Raw genomic sequence first — 16,032 nt, 5'->3', positions numbered from 1 at the left:
GAGGGCACTCCCGCCTTAGGTGAATGTTTACACCTCAGGTCACACCTCCCGAGAAACAGACGGAGGGACCAATCGGCATGGTCAGAAGGTATCAGCTCAGGCAATCACCCCTCCCCGGGCCTGGCCTTTACCAGGGGGTACGCGCGTGCCTTACATGTCTACCCAGGGCGGGGACTTACGCGTTACCCCGTCACCGGCTACGCGTGCGAACGCGTGGGTCGGCCTTCAGGCACGCACAGGGAGGAAGGAAGAAGAGGAAAAAGAAGAGAGAGAGGGAGAAAGAGGACAGACTGTCTCAAACGCCGAGGCGGAGACGAGAGAAGGCAAGGAGAAGAAGGCAATGAGAAAGCAAGGAGAAGAAGGCAATGAGAAGGCAAGGAGAAGGCAAGGAGAAGAAGGCAATGAGAAGGCAAGGAGAAAAAGGCAATGAGAAGGCAAGGAGAAAAAGGCAATGAGAAGGCAAGGAGAAAAAGGCAATGAGAAGGCAAGGAGAAAAAGGCAATGAGAAAAAGGCAATGAGAAAAAGGCAATGAGAAGGCAAGGAGAAGTCAAGGGAAAGAGTAAGGAAGACAGTGAGGTGGAAAAGAGCAAACAAAGGAACCAACAAAAGGAAGGAAGAAACGAGAAGTGAAAAACCAAAAAGACCACGATTATAGGTCGTGGAACCGTCCGTCTCCGGACGCAGGCGCTAACTACCCCCGTGAGGGGGATGGACTCCTTTTAGTCGCCTCTTACGACAGGCAGGAATACCTCGGGCCTATTCTAATCCCCGGACCCGCAGGGGGATTGTGTGTAATATTGAAACAGTAACAAATAATGTAGTTCATGAAATAAGTTCATGGCTTGGGGAAAATAATTTGATGCTAAATCACAGTAAGACTCAGTTTTTACAGTTTCTAACTCACAATTCAACAAGAACCGATATTTTGATCAGACAGAATGGGCATATTATAAGCGAGACAGAACAGTTCAAATTCCTAGGCGTTCGGATAGATAGTAAGCTGTTGCGGAAAGCCCATGTCCAGGATCTTGTTCAGAAACTAAATGCTGCTTTATTTACCATTAGAACAGTATCTGAAATAAGTGACACTTCAACACGAAAAGTAGTCTACTTCGCATATTTTCATACGCTTATGTCATATGGTATTATTTTTTGGGGTAATTCTTCTGATTCAAAAAGGGTATTTTTGACTCAAAAATGGGCTGTTCGAGCTATATGTGGTGTAAGTTCGAGAACCTCTTGTCGACCCCTATTCAAAAATCTGGGAATTCTGACATTGCCCTCACAGTATATATTTTCTTTAATGTCGTTTGTTGTTAGCAATATTAGCCTATTCCCAAGAGTTAGCAGCTTTCACTCAGTTAATACTAGGCAGAAATCAAATCTGCATGTAGAATGCACTTCCTTGACTCTTGTGCAGAAAGGAGTGCAGTATTCTGCTGCATTCATTTTCAATAAGCTACCACAAGAACTCAAAAATCTTAGCAGTAGCCCAAACTCTTAAGTCTAAACTGAAGAGTTTCCTCATGGCTCACTCCTTCTATTCTGTCGAGGAGCTCCTGAAAGAGCTAAAAAATTAAGCAAATTCCAGTGTTACATTGTTGATTGTCTTCATTTAAACTTACAACTTGTCACCTGAATGTTTTTTTTATATTTCATTTTATCTGTTTCTAATATCGTGTTATAATTTCATGTATTGACTCGTTCCATGACCATGGAGACTTCTCCTTAATTTGGTCCCACGGAACAATAAATAAATAAATTGGATTGCGCATACAATGAGGAAATTAGATGGAGCTTCTGAAAGGGTGGCATCGAACTGGAACCCTTGACGAGTTAGAAAACACGGTCGCCCCAAAAAGACACGGAAAAGGACGATCGAGAGAGAAGCTGCAGAGGATTGGAAAACCTGGAGTGAAGTGAAGAGACTTGCTAGAAATCGTACCAGGTGGAGGCATTTCGGCATGCCCTCTGTTCCGGTGGGAACGACAGGAACTGAGTGCTAAGTAAGAACCGAGGTTCTTCGCAAAAAGCCATTGCCGCTGAGTACAATGTTGCCTCGGCAACTATTTATGACATCAAAAGGAAAGATGCTGACTTAAGACAGTATGCAACCCAAATGAACAGTGATTTGGGAAAATGGAATGTTATGCAAAACAGTGAGAAATCATACAAAAATGCACTAAAGGTAAGTGAATTCTGGGCAGTGGTCTGATAATTAAGTAAAAAGCAGCTATATTTAACAGATAACTTGGTGGCAGTAACTTGTCTGCAGCAAGTGACGGTTAGCTATCAAACTGGAAAAAACAACACAGTGTGCAGCAGATGACAGCCACTGGGGAAAGTCACTTAGCTAACGAAAAAGGCACAGAAGAGTTTGTAAAGATGATACGGGAAATAATAGGGGAAGAAGATTTAACTGCTGATGCCTAGTACAATGCTGATGAAACTGGCCTCTTTTACAAGATGCTTCCTTCAAAAATACTACTTACCAAGGAGGAAAACAAAATGTCAATGGACAGAAATATTCTCTCAGTGGGTCCACCGAAACTGAGAAAAATAGCAAGAAAAAGCTTCTACGGAAAGTTATCCTTGTAATTGACAATGGTTCCAGTCATTACTCTGATGCAATTCTAAAGTCCAATGGCATACAACCAATCTTCCTTCTAGCGAATGTGACAGCCCTGATCCAGCCCATGGACCACAGAATCTTGGAATCTACTGAATGTCATTACTGATAGACACTTCTTGTGTCCTTGCTGGGCAAATTTTAAGATGAGGACAAATGTGGAGAGAGTATCAAGACTTCTCACACTGCTGTTGCTGAAGCTTCAGGTACCTTCCTAGAGCACATTAAGCAACAACCTGTGACACGTTTCATGGTGATTGTTACTACTGTATATGTACACACACAAGTTTTCTATAAAAACAAATTACATTTCAGACACACACAATAAGCTGGCACTTCTGTTAACCCAACACCAATACATGCAAAGAACGGCCAGATTAGTGAGGATGGATGTTAATCGTAACAAAGCATAAAAGGTAGTTTAGGTTGCAGATAGCTATGTAAGCTGGTATTTTATCGTTATTGTAGAAATAAAACTGTTGTGAGGCACTTGAAGGCAGTGAAACTATCACAGTGATAATAAACCATACAGTCTAAATGAAATGTGTAATTTACGTATGTTGTTCAGTTCATGGACACCAGTTAGCTGTAACTTGTATATCTGCACTTAACATCACGTGTAACAAGGGATAATAGAGAAATTGGCATGCTCAATACATTAACAGTAACGTCCACATGTAGACTGCACCACAAACGAGATGTTTATGTGAAACAGTACTGTCCAGAATTGCAATACATGCAGTCCTCTATAAATACCATGCGAGTTACAACACAGAATGAAGAAAGAACACATAATTGTCACATTAACACAAATGGAGTTTATGCACATTTTTTATGATGCAATTAAATGGAGGATAGCAGTCTAGTATAACATCATTATCATCTATAATGACTATGTGAGAGTGACAGTAAGGTGATCTTTATATTTAGAATTTGTATTCTGTATCTGGACTAAAATCTGTAAATCAGAGCACATTAGGCGGCAAGTGTAAGGTTGCCACTATATGATGCATCCAAAGCAGTTGCTATGATTGTGGACATCAAACAACGGCGGGACATTAAGGACTCTCAGTGGCCTCCATTAAAATTATGAGGGATGAAAGCAATATTGAAATTTTAATATATAATCACTTGACAGTTATTTCTATTAAGTCTTACTATTCTCTGTAGCTGCTGAATGAGGTTTAAAACGTATGCATAAGGGAAGCTGTACACTGCTAAGAGCTATTATTTTGTGTCAAATATAAATACAGGTAACGACGACTAGTCAGTTGCAAAACTTTTCTTCATTTCCATTGACTAGGTTTCGAGTCTTTTCAAACTGATATTCAAAACTGGCATGTTCCTAGAACAATGCTGACTAATGGAGGCAGCTTCATGCAGCAGTGTGATCAGTGTTGCGTGTTAATGTCCATCTGGCAGGTTTAATTATCATTGGCTATTAGCTATTAACTGTAAACACTGTGTGCACCAGCACACTGCATGTGCAGCTGTAAAGCATGTACTGGAAGCTGATAGATTTCTTACGAAATAATTTGACCCCTTCCACATGTCTTCTTCACAATAGAGTTTATCAAATGCAATGAATGAATGAATCCATGCAAATATTGAAGACTCTGCCACTAGGGATGTTTTGAACAGCTGATGTTATACACATACTAGAAAAAAAAAGAGTATAAGTAAAATAATGAACAGCCTCGATGGAATGCAAATAATTTAGGAGTAAAGGTAACAGTGCAACAAACAATACAGACGTTTAGTCTTTGACAGGCATATGAACAATGAAAACTTGCTTGTTTCTTCGGTCTAGAGTAGATACATTTGGGACAATGGAGCTGTAAAGGCTATCACATTTTCTGTCATGTTTACTTGCCTCTTTATGACTAATCATCTATACTATTACTAGAAAGAGTACTATATATTTTATATGAGTTATCTACGAGAAAGTTTGCCACTAGGTGGCGGGTGTATTTGTCGATGTGCTGTAGTGATACATGCCATTCCTTGAATGAGAGGTATCAAGTCCTCGGTAGCTGTCCTCATTTGCCATGTATTAAGTTGAAATTTTTAAGATTCAATCTCTCTTCTTATCTATGTTGTGTAATGAATGAGAACGAGAAGCTAATTTTCAGCATCTCTTTCTGCAGTCTGCAAGGAGGCGAAGTTTGAGCCAAGTGCGAGGAAGGAAGTACACGGATTTATGACACAGACTAACTGGACCACAATTAATAATACTTAACAGCAACCGAATATTCGATAAACAACATTCATTGTCTATAAAAGGAGTGCTCAGGTGTGTAATGCCACTTCCTTTGGACGCAAAGACGAAAATATAAAAATAGTACCCAAAACCCAATACAGGCCCCAAACCCAAGATCCAAATTTCATAAAAAAAGAAAACAAAGACCCACTGTGATACCATCACTTGAATAGTAGCAAGTATACTGAAGAGAAACAATGTAAAAAGAAATAGAAAAGAAATCCGGTTTAAAGTAACTTAGTATTTTTGCAAAAGAAAGTAAAATTGAATCCCTTTTGTATGAGATTAAAGCAAAAGTAGATCACAAAGTAGTGTACTTATAGATCACGGAGTAGAACAAGTGACCTCTAAGAATACTCCTTGTGAAAACTCTTTGAGGACACCACGGAATACAGAAGATAAATTTATACATTGTTAATGTGCTTCTAGCGCTTGCTCGATCGTGTTGTAACTTAATGTGTTGTGTGCAATCTGCTAGAAATCATTACGCTTGAAATAGGTAGATCAGCAACTTAGTATATCAGTATGTAAAGTCAAGATAGGAAAAGAACCGAAATTTGTCTTAAATTGATTATCATCAATGAAGACTGAACTTGTCCCAAAGAGATAGACTGTTAGTAATTTAATGAAAGTCCGCCCCCGGTAGCCACGTGGTCAGTGCGACAGAACGTCAATCCTGAGGGCCCGTGTTCGATTCCCGGCTGGGTTGGAGATTTTCTTTGCTCAGGGACTGGGTGTAGTGTTGTCATCATCATCATCATTTCATCCCCACCAACATGCAAGTTGCCGAAGTGGCGTCAAATCGAAAGACTTGCACCCGGCGAATGGTCTACCCGACAGGAGGCCCTCGTAACACGACATTTAATTGTTTAATGAGAAAGGAAGTGAATATTCATATTGAATTGTGAGAAAATACTTAGATTTCGTTAAAGCAACTGGTGAAATCTGGATCTTATTGCAAACTCTTGGTGTGAAATTTATGTAACAAATTCCACCCAGCTTAGGGAGAGGTTACTTCTTTAAGACAGCGATAGGATTAAGCCATCATAATGTGAAGTTACTGTGTTTGACCTTTATTTTAATAACAGCATATATTCGTTGCCGCTCTAAAAAAAAGTTATCGTACCGATTCAGACTATTTAGCTTATTTAAACTGAAAACTTTAGTGGAGAAACTATTGCTGTATATAGACTGTAACCACGATTAGCGGAATAATAGCAGTTTGTATGCATCTACGTGTAGCTGTGCTTGTCCCTGTCAGGGAGCATATGACTATTTGAACTGGCTGGTACAATTAATATGCACTCGGCGTGAATATAGTGCAGCAGGACAGACTTCTTTTGCAATGTTCCTCATCAGACAGTATACAGACATTCTATCTCTGGCTGGTTGGAGCCCGAACTTTATCAATGAAAATTTTCAATAAAAGGAGCGGTTACTGGTGGCCTCTTATATAGGTGCTTGGTGCATGAGGTAAAGTATAACAAACCACCACACACCCCAAGCCAACCAGGAACACTTCAGTGCTAACCAGAAGCTAATGTGGAAACAATGTTCTCAGCCATTTTTAGATGTTTTCAAAATACTTCAACAGAGGTTGTAACAGTAGGTAAAATAAAGCCAAGACAAGGGCTTAGCACTCCACACAAACAATGGTGGCCGGGGGAGGGGGTTGGGGAATGGTGAGGAGTCGAAGCAACAGGTGATAGTTATCCTGGTGTGTGTGTGTGTGTGTGTGTGTGTGTGTGTGTGTGTGTGTTTTCATCAACTGGAAAGGTTATGGCCAATGTCTTCTGGGAAACAGAGGGGGATTTAAGAGTGAAACAGCAACTGGTTAATACTGTGCACTTTTTGTTGACCTGCTCGTACAGTGCAAGCATGCAGTGTGCTAGCATCTGAGACAGAAAGAGAAGCAGAGGCAGATTAACGACAGTCAAGTCTGTTATACTGGCCAGCTTGTGGTATTTAGCTGGGCTTTCTACACACATTTAGACAAATGCTAGACCCATCTCCAATTTCCACCTCAAATAATATGAAACAAAACAGTTAAAATAGGATAACTCAGAGAAAAAAGTTTACATAACTTCCTTCCCTGAACTTGACCAGTGACTGCAGCAACTGAAATAGCATCCAGCCACAAATGAAGATAAAATAAACCTCCAAACTGTGAAAAACACTGTAGAACATGATATACGCTAGGAAAGGTTTGGTGGTCAGATTGGAGAAGGGACCAAACTACGCAATCATCAGTCCCTACGATCACAGAATAACTAAAACTGATAAAACCTCACACTACAAGAGGGAACGATAATAGCCATAAAATTACAAACTAGGGACAGAGAAGGAAGGAAGAAGGTGGAAGAAAAGGGGAGGGAAAGAAAGTGACTAATGACAGAGGCATGAAGGACGAAGCACAGGTAGACAAGATACACACTCAAGATAAAACAGACCCCGTAAGGAAAGGAGTGGAAAGGCAGAGGGCGGGGGTGAACCACCAAGCCCAGTCGAAGCCAGTCCAATCGGGATGAAGAGCGGAGCAAGACGGCCTGCCATCCCCTCCACCCACTGATAAGGTTGAAGGTCCCACTCTTAAATAAAGTGATAAAAACCCCCATCACGAAGAAATCGTAAAACTAGATCAGCCGCTGAGGCATTGTCAGCTAACGCGAGGGGTAGCAAGTCAGGAAAGCTAAACGTCCATCGCAGGGCAGCGAAGTTGGAACAGTCCAGTAAGAGGTGAACCACAGTTAACTGGACAGAGGGGGGGGGGCTCACAATGGAGGAGATAACCGTGAGTCAGCCAGGTATGGCCGATGTGGAACCGGCAAAGGACGACAGAGGCCTTAAGAGAGGTCCGTAAGGAGGACTGCCACATAGTTGTAGAATCCTTTATCACCCTGAGCTTGTTCGGCGAAGAAAGAGTGTGCTATTCTGCATTCCACAGACTCAAAACCAGACGATGTAATGCCAAGTGTATTCCAATAGCAAGAGATGGCCTGTTAGTAGCCAATTTAACCAGCTGATTGGCAAGTTCATTTCTAGGGATCCCAACATGGGCTGGGGTCCAAATGAAAACCACTAAGCATCCGCGTTGAGCAAGGAGAGAAAGGGAGTCTGGATAGCTATGACCAACAGGTGGCGAGGGAGGCACTGGCTGATAGCTTGCAAACTGCTCAAGGAGTCACTACAGATAGTGAAGGACAGTCCTGAGCAGAAGCAGACATGGCACAGTGCGCACAAGATGGCAACCAATTCTGCAGTAAAAACACCACAGCCATCTGGCAAGGAACAAAGTTCCGTGTGTCTTGCATAGGTGTAAGCATAACCAGAGTGACCAGCAACCATGGAGCCACCAGTATAAATCACTTCTGAACCCTGGAATGAACTGAGGAGACAGCAGAATTGGCAGTGAAGAGTCTTCGGAGGGACAGAATCCTTTGAATTGATGGAGAGATCAAGACAGAGCAGTGGCCGAGAAACGCACCACAGAGGGGTACATGTGTGAGGGGAGGAAAGAGGCAGTAAAGGGAAGTGCTGCAGCTCAGAAAAGAGCGACTGAATGCGGACAGCCACAGTAAGCCCATATCGTGGCCGTCACCGCTTAAGGTTGATCTCAATGTCTGGATAAAGGAGACCATAATTAGGGTGCTTTGGGGTGCAGCGAATGCTGAGCGTGTAAGATATCAGCTATTGTTGGCACAAAACTCGCAGCGGTGGAATCCCCGCCTCTGCGAGAAGGTTAATCACGGGGCTTGTTCGGAAGACACCAGTCGCAAGTCGTACCCCACAGTGGTGGATGGGGTCTAGTATCTGCAATGTCGAAGGTGACGCAGAACCATTGACAGGACTCACGTAGTCTGAGGAAGAAGGGATGGCTGAAACAGCCGCAGAAAGAATGGCGGCAAACAAAGCCTGTGTAGACTCATCAATACTGCTGTGTGGTAGTACAGGGGAGGATGGTAGTAGAGGAGAAGGCACCCCAATCAGCTTTAGACAAGGCCCACCTGGGAGGGTGATGGAGCGAGATACACTGAAGGAAGGTCGAAACAATCGGGTAATGATCGCTGTCACATAAGTCAATGATGACACCCCACTGAATGGAGGGAAAAGGCTGGGACTGCAGTTGGAGAGGTCAATGGCAGGGAAAGTGCTGTGTGCCACACTTAAGTGTGTGGGAGGGGCGGTGTTTAGTAGACAGAGGTCAAGACCTGCCAGAACAGCTTCAACTGCCCTGCCCAGGGCAGTAGTCATGTGGGTACCCCAATGAGGGTTGTGGGCATTGAAGTCCCCTGGAAAAAGGAAGGGAGAAGGGAGTTGAAGTAGGGTGGCTAGGGCAAGGGATGTGGGCGGCCTGTCAGGCGGGAGGTAGAGATTATAGATTGTGATTGGAGTGGCCAGAGACCCTGAAAGCAATTGCTAACAGATTGGTGTGGAGGGGAACCCATTTACTAACAATGTACTTGCGGACCAAGGTGCAAACACCACCAGAAGCCTGCAAGGGGCAATTAGGTTCCGACAACGCGCAGAACCCACAAATCGTGGGTGAGTAAGAATTGACAAAATGGGTCTCCTGGAGAGCAATGCAAGCAGCAGAGTAGGAGGAAAAAAGGGGTTGCAACTCCGGGAGGTGATGCAAATATCCATTATAATTCCACTGGAGGATTCTCAAGTTGGAGTCCAAATGGGAAGCGAACGGACCGGAGCCGATCACGCTGCCACGTCGCCATCCGTCACCGAAGGTGTAATGTCCATATAGGTGGGGTCAGACTTTGTTGGTTCATTGGCTGGGGGAGGGGAAGGCGGTAACTCACTGAGTACTGGAGGGGCCTTGCCCTAGTTCTTACATTTCTGCTTCTTCTCTTGTGAAGGAAGAGAAGGGCAGACCACAGCGAGGTCGGGTACAGAACTACACCTGGCAATCTTGGCACCCAACAGCCGCAGATCGGGCGGTCGATGTGGAGCTGCAGATTGCCTTTCACGGGGTGCCGAGAAGATGAGGCCCAGGAGGGAGCTCCAGTACTGGCGGCTGCCAAAGAAGGGGAGCACTTCTCTAGCAGGGGAGGGGGAGCAGCACCAGATGGGATGGGTATGGGTACTGATGGGTAGGGGTAGGGGTAGGGGTAGGGGTAGGGGTAGGGGTAGGGGTAGGGGTAGGGGTAGGGGTAGGGGTAGGGGTAGGGGGAGTGGGAGTGGGAGGGAGGGGGGGGGGAGAGAGAGAGAGAGAGAGAGAGAGAGAGAGAGAGAGAGAGAGAGAGAGAGAGAGGTGTGGGGCGAATGGGGTGGGGCTGGGAAGAGGTGGTGATAGGAAGGGGAATGGACATAACTGAAGCAAAAGTAGAAGTTGTAGGCACGGGTGGAGCCTGTCATACTTTCAACAAACCTCGGTGTAGGTAAGTCTATCTAAGGTCTTGTACTCTTGAATCTGTCATTCTTTCACATACACCAGGCACGCTGGGGAGCATGGAGAATGTTACGCATTACAATTTATGTGCACTGGCAGGGGAGCACAGGCACTCCCCTCATGGAGGGGGCACCCACAGTCACCGCAGAGGGGATCGTTGGTACAGCGGGAGGACGTGTCCAAACCGTAAGCATTTAAGGCATCTCATCGGTGGTGGAATGTAAGGTTTTACATCACACTGACACGTCATCACATCGACCTTCTCTGGGAGGGTATTCCCCTCGAAAGCCAGCATAAAGGTGCCTGTATCGGTGCGATTGTTTTTAGGGCCTCACTGTACACGGCAGATAAATCAACCTCCTCACCGCTCAAGGTTGGCATGGAGCTCCTCGTCAGTTTGGAGAAGAAGATCCCGGTGGAAAATGATGCCCTGTACCGAGTTCAAAGATTGGTGGGGTGTGATGGAGACTGGGATGTCACCGAGATGGTCACAAGCACGCAGGGCTTCAGATTGGGCAGCAGAACATGTCTTTATGAGCAAAGAACCGACCGCATTTTACTCGTGGATTCCACTTCGCCATACTTATCTTCAATAGTCTCCACGAAAAACAAAGGCTCGGAAGTAGCAAAACTTTTGCCATCGGTCCTGGTTCAAACCAGGTACCAAGGGAAAGGTTACAACCCAAGCTGGTGAGCTTGATCCTCTTCCCAGGTGGTGGCCAGGGAGGGGAAGGCCGAAAGATCAGAAGGAAGAGTGTCATGGCTTCTACCACTCAGAGATGGCCACAGAATAGACAGGATGTTGTAGCTTTTGTCACTTCATGTGCAAGGCATCTGCCCTAGTACCAACCACTCTGATCAGGGGTTTGCCCCATGGGCACCACCCAGCCACAGCAAGGGCCGTCTGGCATGGCGGCCATTGCCAAGAGTTCTTATGCCCCAAAGTGATGAGCAACAACTCCTTGGCATACACGAGGCGTTAACAGCTCAGGTACTACCAATATGATCTACATCTACATCTAAATCCATACTCCGCAAGCCACCTGACAGTGTGTGGCGGAGGGAACCTCGAGTACCTCTATCGGCTCTCCCTTCTATTCCAGTCTCGTATTGTTCGTGGAAAGAAGGATTGTCAGTATGCCTCTGTGTGGGCTCTAATCTCTCTGATTTTATCCTCATGGTCTTTTCGTGAGATATACGTAGGAGGGAGCAATATACCGCTTGACTCCTCGGTGAAAGTATGTTCTCGAAACTTCAACAAAAGCCCGTACCGAGCTACTGAGCGTCTCTCCTGCAGAGTCTTCCACTGGAGTTTATCTATCATCTCCGTAACGCTTTCACGATTACTAAATGATCCTGTAACGAAGCGCGCTGCTCTCTGTTGGATCTTCTCTATCTCTTCTATCAACCCTATCTGGTACGGATCCCACACTGCTGAGCAGTATTCAAGCAGTGGATGGACAAGCGTACTATAACCTACTTCCTTTGTTTTCGGATCCCTGTGTTGTCAGGAGACTCCGCCAAGTGGGTACTTAATAGTCCCACCACACGGACGGGCTTCCGTTCTGGTGACCTAGAAGGAAGGTGGCCAGCGTGCAAGCGGAAAAGGAAGGGGAGGGGGAGAGGAAACTAGGTTGAGAGTTCATCCCCAAATGGCTCACACTGAATGTAAAATGTTGGAAATGGAGGTCAAACCCCAATGGGACCTGAAACACCGAAAAGGAGATGGAAACAGCAAACTAAACAATAGCACATATCTAAACAAAGCCGGGATGATACTCAGGTCAATATAAACAAGTCCACCATGAGGGAAAGGAGGTGGCACGGAGAAAGGAGCAAGGACAGGGAAGGACAGGAACAGGGATGATAATGCAGTCTGGAGAAAGGAAGGGGGCTGCAATAGCTCAGGGCCCCGTGCGTGCCACACACGTACCCACAAAAGGGACTGTGGGCTTCCTTGGGGGGCTAGGAAAGGGACACCATGTAGCTTTTCTCAGTCAATAGGGTGAAATGATACGTAAGAAGTAATAAAATATGCAAAATAAACCATTCGTCTTTCACTAGGACATTACACTGGTCCACAAAATTGCCTTTTTACACTGCGTAAAGTTCAATTCAAATTGTCAGAACATCCACAATCTGAATTACATTTTCAACATATTTAGACTCCGCAAAAATTTGCAGCTGGAAAGTGAGTCCAATGAAGTGGTTGTGTCAGTTGCAGATGGGTACTTCCACACCTTTGAAAGCAAAGGAAGCATTGTTTCAGATTTTAAAATCTGAGTGTCTAGGACCACAAAAATATGATGCTCTTAATTAGTGTGTTAAGGACTTTGGACTGACATGACCTTACCCTTTATCACCACCACACATTTCGCATGAATACAACAATCTTAGACAGACACATTAGTGTTGCTGAAGCACATTCTGTAACATTACTGATCCACCTTCTGTGAGGTCACTGCATTCTCAGAATCCCGAAGAACATCCTTCACCTCCTGTCTACCCTGCTTGCCCTTCTCAACTGGACTACATTTTTGTTACAGTCGTCGCAATTATGTCCCACACTCCAGTCTCTAAGTTTAAAACCACTTGTAAACTTTTCTTTTCACGCACATCTGAAGCATACTTTTACAGAATATTATTTAGTTTATTGAAAGCACGCCATACTACTTTGGTCTTCTATTCATTTATTTTCTGGAGATAGAAACATTACAGTTAACATCCCGCCGAAGACGAGGTCATTACAATCAAAGCATAGCTCAGTGTTTCCAGAATCTATGCTGGTTGGCATAGAGGTGGTCACATTCTTCAAGATACCTCATTATGTTTGAATATGTTCTATAGAGTTTTTGCCCTCTACAACTCTCTAGTACCACTGAAGTCATTCCCTGACATCTTAACAGATGTCGTATCATCCTGTCCCTTCCCCTTGTGTTTCCCACGTATTCCTTTCCTCTCAGATACTGAACAGAACCTCCTCATTCCTTACCTTATCAGTTCAACAACTGTTGGTAGCACCACATCTCAAATGCTTCGATTCTCTTCTGGTTTCCCCACAGTCCATGTTTCACTACCATACAATGCTGTGCTTCAAACGTACATTCTCAGCAATTTCTTCCTCAAAAGTTTGATACTAATAGACTTCTCTTGGCCAGGAATGCTGTTTTTGCCAGCGATAGCCTGCTTTTGATGTCCTCCTCACTCTGTCCATCACCTGTTATTTTGCTGCCTAAGTAGCAGAATTCCTTAACTTCATCTACTTCTTGACCATCAATTCTGTTGTCAAGTTTCTCACTATTCTCATTTCTGCTACTTTTAAATAATCTAATTATTGGTCACTATTTTATTGACAGGGAATTAAATAGTGTGAGGTATTTTGATTTCTTGACAGAGGTTCTGGAGAACTGTAGGAACATGTGAGGTGATACTGACCCTGCAACTTTTCTTAGAAGATTGGTCAAGGAAAGGCAAATCTACATTTAGAGCATAAGTAGATACAGAGAATGATTTTGACGATGTTGACTGGAACAGTCTCTTTGAAATTCTGAAGATAGCAGGGCTAAAATACTGGGAGCAGTGAGCAAAAATTTGGAGTACGAATTAAAGTTCAGGGAGAAGGAATAAAAACTTTTAGGTCTGCCAATGACACTGTAATCCTATCAGAGAAAGCAGAGCACTTGGAAGAGCAGTTGAACAGGATGGACAGTGTCTTGGGAGAAGGATATAAGATGAACATCAATGAAAGCAAAACAAGGATAATAGAATGTAATCGAATTAAATCAGGTGATGGTGAGGGAATTAGATTAGGAAATGAGACACTTAAAGTGGTTGATGAGTTTTGCTATTTGGGCAGAAAAATAACTGATGATGGTTGAAGTAGAGGGGATAAAAAATGAGGACTGGCAAAGGCAAAAAAGTGTTTCTGAAGAAGAGAAGTTTGTTACCATTCAATATAGACATAAGTAATTAGAAGTCTTTTCTGAAGGTATTTGCCTGGAGTGTAGCCATGTATGGAAGTGAAACGTGGACAACAAACTCTTTCCAAAAGAAAAGAACAGAAACTTTTGAAATGTGGTGTTACATAAGAATGCCAAAAATTCGATGGCTAGAACACATAACTAATAAGGAGGTAGTGGATAGAATTAGGGAGACAAGAAATCTGTGGCACAATTTGACTAAAAGAAGGCACCAGCTGATAGGACACATTCTGAGATGTCAAGGGATCACCACTTTAGTATTTGGGGGTGGGGGGGGGGCGGGAATTGTGGGGGGGCTAAAAATTGTAGAGGGAGACCAAGAGAGAAATACACTAAGCAGATTCAAAAGGATGTAGGCTGCAGCAGTTACTGACAGATGAAGAGGCTTGCACAGAGTAGCACGGAGAGCTGCACTAAACCAGTCTTCAGACTGAAGACCACAACAATAGAGGTTTTGCAACTGTTACTGAAGACATCCCACCGGACATACAACAAATCATGTGGTACCGACACAATGGATGTCCTTCACATTCTATGTATAGATTTACAGAAGTTCTTAACAACAGATTTGAAGATCGTTGGATTGGACTGACTGGCAGCACAAAATGACCTGAAAGTTCACTAGACCTAATGTCTCTGGACTTTTACTTGTGGGGCAAATTGAAATAACAAGTTTACAACAGAATTCCAATTACTGGCAAAGACACAAAGATTGTATAATATGAGCTTACTCTGCCATCAGCTCAGATGGAATTCAACATGCAGTATTGTCCTCATCTAATTGTTTTACAGCAAGTATAATTGTTAATGGTCACCATTTTGAGCTAACAGTGTGTCCAGGTTTCACTCTATACAACTCCCAAATTTCCTTACAGTGAAGGAGGAATAAACAAGCACACAACCAATTTTGTTTGCATTCGACAAAATTTCTGTTTTTCATTTGAAGTGTAGACTACAGCATGGATTCTGGACATCACTACTCTTCTAATGGAACACATCTGCCATTGTATACACTGCGTCACTTAATTTTCATCTCACAATCTCCACAGTCTTTACAAAAAACAGCTTTGTGAAAGGCAGCTGGACGCAGACAATTGGTTATTTTGCCTTGTCACAGCTACTTTACAAAAGCAAGACTGTGCACTCAAGTTCCGAACTAATTGCACATCACAGCTAGTCTTACTCTCCTGCACGCATCAGTAAGAGGGAACAAGTCCATGAGTAGGAAGCAACCACAGTATCACAGTTCTCAGGCTCACCATACTCTCAGAATTACAGTGGGAATGAAGGAAGGTAGTATAGTGCTGATGTAACAGCTGTGCCTCAATTTCAGATTTATGCAGCCCTCACTATTAGGCTTGCACCCACTCCATTTCTCATCTCTGCTGTCAGGTTTTTAAAATAATTCTATAAGCACATCTACTGACTGAGTGAAATGGTATGCAGGATAAGTGAGACAGTTAAAAGCACAGTGTGGTGTAATGTAATTTTCTGCCTCTTCCTCACAATGAGGTGAAAAATATTCATGTAAAAAGATTGTTTATGTGGTTAACATGTTGAGAATTCTCCACTGTGTGTGCACCTGTTTGATAAATGAACAGAGTTGGTGAGAGATGGGTAAGCACAGAACGTCACCAAATCAAAAGGCAATCAGGCATCTGCAGCTGCAATGGAGGGATCTCTTCTGCTTTAGTATCACAGTTCGGCAACATTCTGGAAGGTGGAGGAGGACAGGTGCTGCTCTTAACGACATCCAGAAAC

At 43.7% G+C, this 16,032-nt stretch overlaps 1 protein-coding gene across 1 annotated transcript in view; it reads right to left on the bottom strand.

The window, feature by feature from the left end:
- LOC126161298 (uncharacterized) overlaps window positions 1–16,032 on the bottom strand; it is a 211,512-nt gene that overhangs the window by 177,893 nt on the left and 17,587 nt on the right. The gene's annotated exons all lie outside the window — the stretch shown is intronic.

The sequence above is a fragment of the Schistocerca cancellata genome, chromosome 2, assembly GCF_023864275.1.
Source record: "Schistocerca cancellata isolate TAMUIC-IGC-003103 chromosome 2, iqSchCanc2.1, whole genome shotgun sequence".
Taxonomy (NCBI): domain Eukaryota; kingdom Metazoa; phylum Arthropoda; class Insecta; order Orthoptera; family Acrididae; genus Schistocerca; species Schistocerca cancellata.
This window is presented reverse-complemented; position numbering and strand designations above follow the sequence as displayed.